The following is a 12462-nucleotide window of genomic DNA, read 5'->3' on the forward strand; positions in this document are numbered from 1 at the left end:
GATTTGGTATAGTGGTATGTTGCTCTGACTGTTTTGCACAGGGTCCTGGGTTCAAGACTTGGCAGTGAAATGTATGGTGGCAGCACAGCATTTTATTCTAGCAATTTTCCAACATTATACAAGCAATGTTTAAAATGTGTCCCTGGTTTTTGGGCTTTTGCCCCCCCCCAAATAAATTTTGCCTTTTTCCAAATTTTTTGTGCTGCAAAGTTCAGAGATACAGTTGAGTGCTGAGTAGATTTTATAAGGAGCTGACAGCTGCAGGGGAAAAAAAAGTTTAGTGTCGCTTATGCTGAATTTCTTGCATTGTTAATAGAAAAACAGGTAGTGTACTTGCTTTTGATGCAGAAGGCTGTGGGTTCTACTTCTTCGGTAGATTAACTGTACTGTGTTGCAAAGGGGTTGGATGCTGCAGTCCTTTTTGGTGAAGATACCTAGTAATTATGAACCTGTTATCAGTTTGCCATTCATTCCCTATTGCAATATTACTAGCTTCTCATTTTTTAGTGTAACATAGGCAATTTATTCCTCAAGGGCAACAGGCACTTTGTAGATGAAACAATGAAATATAAAGTTGTTTGCTAGCAGCAACCTCTTCATTATTTGCACATCTCTTTAATGTGGAATTATTTAGATGAATTTTACTTCAGAGATTGTGCATATTTATTGATACTGGTGGACTGTAGATGTTTGAGTAGACTTTTATGATGGAAATGTTCTGAATTGGCAGTTTTGTCATTATTGGTGCATGCATTTTGTTTTATTGTTTACTGGAAAAATGTTTAAAACAATAAATTTAAAACACCCTCTAAAATTGTACTGTATTGTACAAGGAATATAATTTAATACAACCAGGAAGGTGTATCAAAGAGCATGTCTTTTTCGTGTGCAAGGGACCAGTGATTTGAAAACAGCCCAAATTTCATCTTTATCTGCCACTGGCAAAATGTGTTTTCTTTGAATGTGGGTTTCAGTGCTGTTTCTATGAATGTGAGTTTCAAGGGCAGAGAAGTTTTAATGCTAATTATATTTTCATTGTTTAGCTGCATTGCTTTGTTTAGCAGATATCTATTAGTGTTTGTGCTGTAAAATGCAAAATAAAACTTTCCATTGAAATCCAAATCATTGCAGAAGTAAAGCAGTATGCACATTAGTGTTTATGATAAATTGGGTGAAATAACCAAGGAATGGGACATTGGAATGGCTGCAGGGGGAGGCTCCATTTGACCATGATTTTGAGAGAGGGGGGATGGGCAGCAAACTCAGACAGCTCCGGCTGAACTATACCTCTCAAGTGTCCAGATTTTTGCAGAATGAATAGATTTTTCTTTCTTATTGTTGGTTTGTTCCTCATAACACATGTGGTTTTCTGGCAAATCATTTAGGAATGAAGTCACTAAATAATGCAGACATTGAGTTTCAGACATCATGACTTTTAGAAAAATGCATGCTAAAGCAAGACCTGTTATTCTGTCAACTAAGTTTATACAAGAGCAATTTTTAGTACTGTTTGTATGTTCCCCCAATTTATTTGGCCTTGTCCAGATTTCCTGCAATAAGAGGTTGAGAATTACGTGCAAATAAATTGCTTTTTAGAATTAGGAATATCCAAACCTCTCAATTGTCCCCAATTTTGGCTCAAAATGTTGCTCTCTCCCTAATTCCTCTGCAAAATGGCAATTTTGGAAGAAAACATGGAGGGTTTACAATTATAAATAACTGTAATGATCAGAGTTGTAAATTGCTTTTATTTCAGAAATGCATGTAGATTATCTTATTTTGTCAGCTGCTCAAGTTAACTGTACTAATATTAAAAAGGTGTCCTTTCTTTGACAGGTTCCCAGCTGTATTGTGTGGCAATTTTTTATATTTGCATCACATTTTTGGTCTGTTTTTCATAAAATTGTGGTTTTCTGGCAAATTAGTGGCAAATCATTAGAGACTGAAGTTAGAAAATAGCAGACATTTGAGTTTCAGATTTCATACTCTTCAAAAAATTAATACTAATGTAGGACCTACTACTATTCTATTATCTTTTTAAGTTTATAAGAGTAATATTTAAAGTGTCCTTATTTTTGGGCCTTTGTCCCACTTCTATGTATGACTTTGTCCAGATTTCTTGCTCCGAGGTATGACAAATGTGTCAGGGCCATCACCATCAGCCAGAGGCATATTAAATTGTGTGTCCAAGCAAGGCAAGGAGCAGTTATGCAGTGTAAGTGTGCAGAGTATTCCCCCATCCAAGGTAGACACAAGTATGACTGTGGCTTTTCATCTGTCCTTGATTTTGCAGAATGTTCTGTTTTTCTGTCATATTTTTATACTTTTGATTTATGCTTCTTACTGTTGAGAAAATGCATGCTGTCGCAGTGCCCTGTTGCTCTGTGTTTAAGTAGCAATGCTTTAATGACCATCAGGTAAGCTTGTCGGAGGTTGTAAGATGCAAGTAAGCTTTATTAAGCATACTGTTAAAGAATTACCAACATTTAAAGCCTTTTTGTTGTTGCCATGCAGAGAATATTTACATAACTAGATAACATATAAGCCTTGGGTATTGAAATTCATATGACAGTATTTGTAATAAAGGACAGGATTACAGTAGTTTCAGAAGCTCATTACATTTGTTGGAGACTTGCAGTCATCTTTGCAGGCTTTACCCTTAAACCAAACAGAATGCCAAGCTATCATGTGTGGTCCATAACCTGTGCAGTAATCCTTTAAGCAATTTATCTTGAGCTTGTTTCTTGTTTGCTGTTCATTTTTTACTTTGATCATGTCTTCCCCATGAAACAAGTAGATAGTTGTTGCCAGGCATCAGGTCTTTTTTGGATAAGAAACATTTTTACAAGTGGGGCTATCAGCTACTTTCAGCATGTTACTTGGTACTTTTATAAAGTTGAATATACATTATAATTAGAACTGCAGTACAAGGAGATGTGGTTTGAGTTGAGTGCTGCTTGTTTTTTTATACTTGATTTTGACTGGCATTCCAGTAATGTATTTAAAAAGTAATTTATTTTTTCATGCCTCACAATCTTTTTGTTTCCATCTAGATATTAAGTAAGCTGTCATGTAGCCAATGCATTGAAATATTTTTTCTTCTACACTTCAGTTTGTCTTGATTGGGCTCTCGTAATGATGGTTTGGCACCCAGGACAGCGCATTTAAAGTTCCATTTGTGGTTTTCAGCATAGCTCAACCTCTTTATATTTGACCCCACCCCTTCCCATTGGCCCCACCCATTCAGCTGTCTCCTACAGCCCCCCTTTAATTTGAAGTTACTAGCCACCACTGGTCTCCACAATCCTTTAACTGGTTTAAAAGCTATCTCTCCGATAGGCAACATGCCGTCAAATGGCAGCACTCTATCTTTCCTTACCTCTACAACCCCAATGGAGTCTCCACAAGGTTCAATCCTCAGCCCCCTCCTATGTTTCCCACTGGAGTCTCTACAAGGTTCAATCCTCAGCCCCCTCCTATTTAACCTATTCATAAACAACCTCTACTAAGCTATACCACAAACTTCCCTAGTCCAATATGCTGACAGCTCAACAATAGTCTGCTCTGCACCCAGCCCAGCTAGCCTACAACTAATGACCCAAGCAGCCTTCTCTTCTGTTGAAACTTGGCTCCTCAAAAATCACTGACTTACCATTATCTATTCTCATATTCTTTTTGTTAAACATTCCAAGTCTTTCTCTAACCTCCAGTAGCTCTGTGTAATTGAATCATTCTATGCCTTCTTGCCATCCCTTTTTACTTCCTTAATTTCTGATATGGACTGTGCAGTCGCCCCATTCTCAAACTGATAACCTACCTCAAATTAACTTGATTCTCTTCATACTCTTGTACTGTTTGAACTTTTTTCTTAGTACAGTTTAAATTTACATACTCCTCCTATTTTACAGCATGCTTCTCTCTCAACTGTAGTAACCACTGTAAATATTTTGCCTCCTGTTACACTGTTATTGTACTGATTTTTGTTTTTGTACACTGGAGCTTTTCCTCCTGTGCTTCCACGGAAAATGTTTTATTTTTCAGCCCAATGGACCTTCCCGGTAAACAAATGTCAATAAATAAATAGAGACTTAAAGCCCTTATTCATCATCCAGTGTGCACAGTCGAGGAGGTAGCAGCACTAATGCCAAATTTGACTGTTTTAGATGCCAAGAACCTCTTTTGGATAATCTTGCTTGATCACAGATCTTTATTACCAACATTCAGCACACCATTTTGGAGATTCATGTTTTTGAGAAAGCCATAATCAGTTCCACTAGTGAGGTATTCCAATTTGCCATGGAACTGATATTTGCTGTCTGCCCTTGTGACATTATTGTGGATGACATTGTTGGAGGCAGTGGAGAAAAGGAACATAAAATACATCTCAGGAAAGTTCGAGATCATGCACATGAGGTTAACATCAAACTAAATCCTTTGAAATGTAAATTCAAACTGAAGGAAGTCAACTATGTTGGTCATATGTTCACAAGTTCAGGGCTGCAGCCAGAGCTGTCAAAGACAATAGCAATCAATGAAATGCCAGTTCCGGAGGATGTTACATCTTTACAGCACTTTCTGGGTATGAGTAATTATTTGGAAAAATTCATCCCAAACATTGGTGAGCTTTCTGCACTATTGCATGAGTTAACACTCAATGATATAAAGTTGTCTTGAACAGCACCAAGAGGAATTTGACACTTTAAAAAAAGAGAATTGTCAGTCTACCCACACTGAGATACTATGATGTCTATAAGCCTATGACACTCACTTGTGATACCTCTCAGTATGGATTTGGTTCAGTGTGTCTTCAGGAGGGCATTCCAATTGCATATGCATCCCATACCTTGACTCAGCGATATACTATGCAGAAATAGAAAAAGAACTCCTTGCTGTTGTATTTGCATTCTCCAAATTCAGTGACTATATACACAGAAGGCTAATCCAAATTGAAACATATCGCCTACCACTAGTAACGATTTTGAACAAGCTGATACGTACAGCCCCAGCAAGATTGCATTGCATGATGTTAAAGCTACAAAAATACAGCTTTAGCATGGTCTACAACAAAGGTAAACACATATCTTGCTGATACCTTGTCATGCACAACCAGAAAGATGAGAGAACAGGAAAAAAACAGCTGATTTTGAAGTCATGGATGTCGAGCACATTTTATCATCATGGCTTGATGAGTTAAGAAACCACACTGCTATAGTCCCAATTCTACAAAAATTGAGTAATATTATTAACCAAGGCTGGCCAACTGGCCAACATGACAAGCTTGCCACCTGAAATTCAGCAGTATTTCCCATTCAGGGATGAGTTCATGGTAGACGATGGCATCATTATGAAAGGCCCAAAAGAGGTAGTTCCTGTGTCATTGCAAAAGGACTATATAAAAATTATGCACAGAGGCCACCCAAGACAACAAGTAGGGCAAGAGGCAATTATTTGGCTCTCAATATCTAGATATTGAAAAAGATGAATCTTCTTGTTCAGTTTGCAACTGTAACAAACCTCATCAGCAAAAAAAAAAAAACTCATCTACACCCAATCCCTGAGTTACCATGGTTAACAGTAGCAGTAGATATTTTCGAATAGAATGGTCAGCATTACCTGGTACTAGATGGTTTGAAGTTTACTAACACTAATTTGACATCCAGCGCCTTTACTACAAAGCTAAAAAGACACTTCTCAGTCCATGGAAGCTCACACAGTTATTTCAGCTTGTTTCAGATAATGGTGCACAATCTACTAGTCAATGGTTTAAAGAATTTGCTGCATCTTGGGATTTTATTCATGTAACCAGTCCAGAATACCCAAAAGCCAATGGCCTGGCCAAATGTGCAGTCTGCAGTGCAAAGCATTTAAAGAAAAAGTCCAAAAGAGATGGAACTGATGTATTCCTCAATTTATTAATCCTTCTATACATTCCTTTAGACCAGACACTCTGCTCACCAGCTCAAAGGCTCATGTAAAGACAAACATAAACAACCCTTCCAATAAGCAAGCAGCTGTTAGTGCCAACCTCAGAGCAACAAGATTGTCAAAGCTCAACTATCAAAGTGTCATGCACAGAAATGATTCTATGACAGAATCAGTAGACCCCTTCAAGGTGAAGTTGTTGGAATGCAGACTTCAAAAGGTCATGATCATGTAGGAATTGTAAGTAACATTTGTGCTGAATCAAGGTCCTACATCATTCAGTTAGAAGAAATCAGACACATTTTGCCTGTCCCAGAAACAAAGCCACAACAAACTGTGTGCACTAGTGATTCCAGTTCCTTGACTGAATTACAAACCAATCAGCTCCAGGAAGACATATTGCCTTTTTCAAATGGTTCTGAAATACAAAGTAATGTTTCAGTACCGAACAAATCTCTAAAGACAGTTCCTGTTTCTAAATCCAATCAAAATATGATGTATGTGACATAGACAGGAAGAGTCTGCAAGCCCAGTACTAAATATATACATTGACTTGGACTTAATCAGACAGTCCATGTTGAACTATTAATATGATGATTAATTCTGGTATGTGTTTAAAGAAAATTCGGGAAATACAATAAAGGCTACCTGGTTTTTTTTCTGTGCCTCATGCCATGATGCGTACACGAGTGAGAACATTTTTAGACTCAGTAAGCACTGCTTAGTGATACTCATGCATGTGCAAATGGGGAAAATTCTGAGGAATGCAAATTACCTCATAATTAGGCAAATCTTATGCAAATGAGGCAGGATGAGCGATCCAACAAGCAGAAAGACATCTGTGTAGACTCTGTCAGTGTTCATATTGTACATGGGAGTTTTCCATGTACAGGAGTCTACACAGGCAGAAGGGGATATAAAACTCCAGAAATAGACATACCACCCCTGAAAATATTATATCACATACAGATATGTGCAAAACTACTATTGTGGATGTCAGAAATTGGAGGGGAATAATTTAATGTTTTTTAATCTCTGCATGTTTACACTGTGCCACAGGCTGCAGACATGCTTAATAGAAAAATAAAAATAAGATTATAATTGTCAGAAATGTACGCTAGAACCTTGCATCTGGTCTGTACAATGGTGCTTTGGTGTTGTTGCCCAGGTCATATGGCTATGAACTGTGTAGTTCCCATGCTGTCAGCACGGATATGTATGCAAATGAGGTATATGTCTTGAATAGCAAAAAGGAGTAAACATGTCCACATATCCACTTAGTGTAGGCTCCCACACAATGTTGATATTTCCACTGGATATGGATGCCATCAGTGGAGGGAGTGTCCTTTTTTTAATTTCTAGTAACATGTTTGCATGGCATGTTGCATAGCTGAGCATGCTTATGCAGAAAGACCACCCAGCTCAGTGATGACATTGGCAGCAAGTCATTAAAACCAGATGTAATCCATTATTAATTTTGACTTTTGTATAAGCTATGCTGCGTGGTGCAGTGCATAGCTTAATGTGTTTGCACTGCTCATGACTCACGTGACAGTGACATAGGCAGCAATGAATGTAAAGCAGATACATTCAATGAATATTTTGTATAAGCTATGTTGGGCAGAGTGGAGAGTAGAGCCACGTCGCTCACTAAAGTAGGGCCATTAAATGATGGTAATTAGTCTAGGCAGGTGAAATGCATGATAATTAGCCAATCACACATGATGGACCTACACCAGAACTGTATAAAGTATGCACACAGCCTACATTCTGATTTTCCCCCAATACTCTAGACCATTGGAGTACAGACTTAAGAATTTTAACTGAGATAATGCTAGGGGCTGCTGCAGTTCTGCTGCATATGTATGTGCTAGATGCTGAAGTCCATCCATGTCCAGTGACAATAAGCCTTGGCCAAGAAGAAGTGTTCAGGTGCAAGGTCTCCTTCCAGGAGATACATGAGCTGGAGATTGTAGAGCACTACAGGGTTGACAGGGACATATTACAAGAACTCACTGAGCTCTGCCACCCTCAACTCAAAGCCAGAGCCAACAAAAGGGAATCCATCCCAGTGGAAACAAAGGTATGTATAGCCCTTAGGATACTAACTACAGGTACTTTTCAAAGACCAACTGGGGACATAATGAGGATGTCACAGGCATCTGCATCCAGGATACTTCACCAGTTCCTGGATGTATGCTACCACATGCCAGTGAGCACATATCTTTTCCTCTCTCCCCTGAGGTGAGGGTCGGCAATATGCAGCAGTTCTACTGTGTAGCACACTACCCTGAAGTACTGGGTGCCATAGATTGCATTCATGTACACATCAAGGCACCACTTGGTGAGCAGGGTAGAGCCTATGTTAACCGCAATGGGTACCACTCCAACTGCCAGGTTATGTGAAATGCTCAGGGGATTATCCTGAATGTGTGTTGGCAGCCCTGGCAATTATCATGACTCCCATATCTGGCACACATCACAGCTATACCACATGTTTGCTAGGGAGGACATCCCACATGGCCATTTAGTAGGAGATGCTGGCTATGCCCTGGAACCGTGGATGATGGCACCCATCAGAAATACACACACACCCACAGAAGAACACCATAATGAGACACATGCACAAACTAGGAACATAGTAGAGCATGTGTTTGGGCTTCTTAAGTCACGGTTCCAGTGCCTAGATATATCTGGTGGAGCCCTGCAGTATTCTCCAGCCACATGTGCACATGTACATGTAGTCACAGTATGTGCTATGTGACACAATCTGATCCTGCGAAAACAGCTACAGCAGCATCAGCAAAGGGAAGGGATACACAGACCCTCACCAGTGCCTAGGTCACAACAGCCACAGTCACAGGAGGACTCAGAGGAACTCCCTGCTGATCTCCCTATAGGCAGACCTAGGCATGGTCAGTGTACTCTGGTTTTGCCTAAGAGACGATGCATAGCACATTCACTGACAACCTAGGGACTGACACCTTACTCCTACTCACATACAGTAATTACAATTGGCAGGCAACACAACCTGTACCTATCCATTGGCTGTGTACTGCTTGCATCTGACAGTCAGCCATGAGCTACAGTTGTCACCTGCTGCATTTGCAAGGTAAGTCCATAACCTACACAGTACTTGTAAGGATTATTATGATATGGCACTGCAGGTATGGATCTGGTACATTATGCAAGTGAATATAGTGGGCTACTTAGACAGAAATAACATCCACATGGGAATACAGATGCCCATTACACTATCATGTTTCCATTACTATTCAATAGGGCTCATGCATGGCATACTCATGCAGTCCTACTGCAACAGATTACTGGTACATCAGTCAAGGAGAGGTGTTAGACCGTGGAGCTACATGATAGTCAGACTGTTGTGTATCCCAGCACAATATGTGGTGTTGTTCCCCCACCCCCAACACAGCAGTGTTCCATTGTAACTATTGTAACAGTAGCTCATCAATGGTATATCAGCATTCCAAGTGGTTTCAGGACAGTAACATAGAAATTGATCACACATTGTATGCCTTACTTAACGTAGGAATAACAATGTACATATTTATGCCGGTGATTGTGTGATGAATGTCCTTATCTGTCAAGCAGCTTGTGTGGTTCAAATGACTAGAGCAATTTGTATGTGTGATGGTGTTCTTGGATCTGCTCTAAAAGTATTCACTTTTGGATTTGAGATATTATTATGTTGTGTTTTAGAGACTGTCAGTCTGTGTGGTGTAATATTATCCTTTGTCACATTAATAACATCAGACAACTTAAGAAAGCCGTATCCAATTTTAGTGAAGTGCAGCATTCCAGAAACAGAGACAGATGTCATTCCGTGTAATGCACAAAATCCTGTATTGGGGTACAGGTAGGTGTGGGCTGGAGTCTGTGTGTAACTAGTGGAAATATCACTGGCATGCTCATACACTTAGTTAAGCAGAGCGATATTTGGTTACTCCTTGCTCAAAATAACTTTTTATATATAGATATTTCTATAGATACATACATAAGTATACATATCTGTCACTATTTCTCTGTCCCAAGAGATATATATATATATATATATATATATATATATATATATATATATATATATATATATATATATATATAGGTGTGTGTGTGTGTGTGTGTGTGTGTGTATATATATATATATATATATGTGTGTGTATATATATATATATATATATATATATAGATATATATATATATATATATATATATATATATATATATATATATACACACACACATATATATTTATAAATATAAACATATACATCTGTCTCTCCCCATATATCTGCATATACATATATACATCATACAGATACACACACATACTCCTACATTTATATATACATCCCTGTTATATACATAAATATATATGTTTTTGTGTGCATGTCTGTATTGTCCTACACGGCCTATTAATGGTGAATAAAGCTGCACTATGACACATATATAATGTTGCTCAAAGGACAAAAAATAAAGGCTCAACAGTAGATAATGCACTTACTTACAGCCTCCAATGCATGATGGATGTCACCACGCATACACCAATAGGTGAGTAGGTGGTGTAGTGTGTAATGTCTGCATGCATTGACAGGACACATTGTTTCTGCCCACAGGCTTGCCAATCCAAAGCCAAACATCCACTTATAGCCAAAATGGTAAATGTAGCCACATAGCTAGGATAAAAAACAGTTATCTGACTGCTAGGCGACTAGATGCAGATAACAATAAGAAGCAATATTACTCTGCAGGCCGCAGACACTGTTCACCACAAGCCTAGTTTATGTATTCCACAAGTAGTTTGCCTGCAGTTATATATAAAACAGACTTCAGCCATGGCTCGTGCAATAAGTATCGTGATATCTATCTAGTATGTAAGACTAGATAGGTAAGTGTTCTAATCTCTCTCCAAGCCACTTGATGTGTTTGCATCTGTGTATCTCGCTGCAAAACAACTAAGAATTCCTCATTGATTACCAAACTGTAATGGTTCTGCACTTTTTGGCCCTTGCAATTGATGCTAACCTCTGAACTGCTGTCTTCCACAAGGCCTGCTGATGTCATGTAGCTTAAGACTACCAACTGCCATTCTAACAGTAGATTTCAGCCATGGTGCATGCAATAGGTACTACGTTGTATAGTATGAAAGACTAGATAGGTAGGTGCTCTTATCTCACTTCAAGCAACTTGGTGTGTGTGTGTGTGTGTGTGTGTGTGTGTGTGTGTGTGTGTGTGTGTGTGTGTGTGTGTGTGTGTGTCTGTGCGCCTATGCAGAACAACTGAGACTCCCTCATTGACCACCAAACTGCAATGGTTTTGCACTTTTTGGCCCTTGCAGTTGATGCTGGCATCCAAACTGCTGTCTTCCACAAGAACTGCTGATGTCATGTACCTTAACACTACCAATTGCCATTAAAATGTCAGACTGCAGCCGTGGTGTGTGTGGTAAATACCGTGTTGTGTAGTATGTACCATTAGGTAAGTAGGAATTCTATATCTATGTGAAGTGTGTGTATGTGCTCTGCAGTATTCTGTAAACATTAATTGGTAGTGGTGCTATTCTCAATGTAGCTAGGTTTGTGTGTGTGGATGTTAGTTTTTAACATCCGTGTATGGAATCATAGGATCATTGAACCTTACTAGCCTAATGGCTCTAGAGCCCTTACAATTCTACCCAAGTTCTTGCCCTTTTTTAAACAATCAGCATGTTACCCTTGTTCAAGGACACAGGCAAAAGCCCTGTGGTGAAATGACAGTCACCCAGCCAATCATACAGACTACATCAGACGAGAGTCAATGAGATGCTCTGTTTGCTATTAGGTCAGAATCGGTTTCAAAGGTTTGTTGAAGTCTGGTAGACATATCTTTCCTACCAGCAGGTATTAGTAATGTCACATACCAGGTTAATGTCCTTACAGTGAGTAATCCATGTATCATTCCACCTACAAATATGCAGCATTTCCATTAGAGCAGGGTCAGATATTGCCCCGCATGCAAGGCAGAGATCACCTCTGAGTAATGTATATGACACAAGCTATGACAGTTATTTCAGACTATCCCCATAGGAAAGATACTGAAGACTTGAAGTTCCCTTGTGGGGAACCTTTGCATTGTGTGCACTTGCCAGTAATGCTTGGAAAGGTACATGACAGAATGGCCATTGCACTCAAATATTGGTGTGCTGAGGGAAGAGTACATGGAGGGTTATGACTGTCAATTTTGGGTGACAGTGCCCTCAGTTATGACATGAGCAAGCTATGATTCCCTTTTTACCACTGGGGAGAAATGGTGATATAAGCTGTATTAGGTGTAAACCTGTGTGGCCAGGCCTGTATGCCCAGGTCCATCACCCCTGAGTATTTACATCAGGTGTTGCTACTGGTATGCTACTTACCAGGAAAATAGGAGTTACCAATGGAAATGATACCACATAGGTATTTGCATGGAGTTTATGGCCATGAGTATGTCAGCAGGCATTTGTTCATGAGTACTCTTTTGTAGGATATTGACATAACTTGGAGA

The sequence above is a fragment of the Protopterus annectens genome, chromosome 16.part0 (genome assembly GCF_019279795.1).
Source record: "Protopterus annectens isolate FY-2018-M chromosome 16.part0, PAN1.0, whole genome shotgun sequence".
Lineage (NCBI taxonomy): Eukaryota > Metazoa > Chordata > Ceratodontiformes > Protopteridae > Protopterus > Protopterus annectens.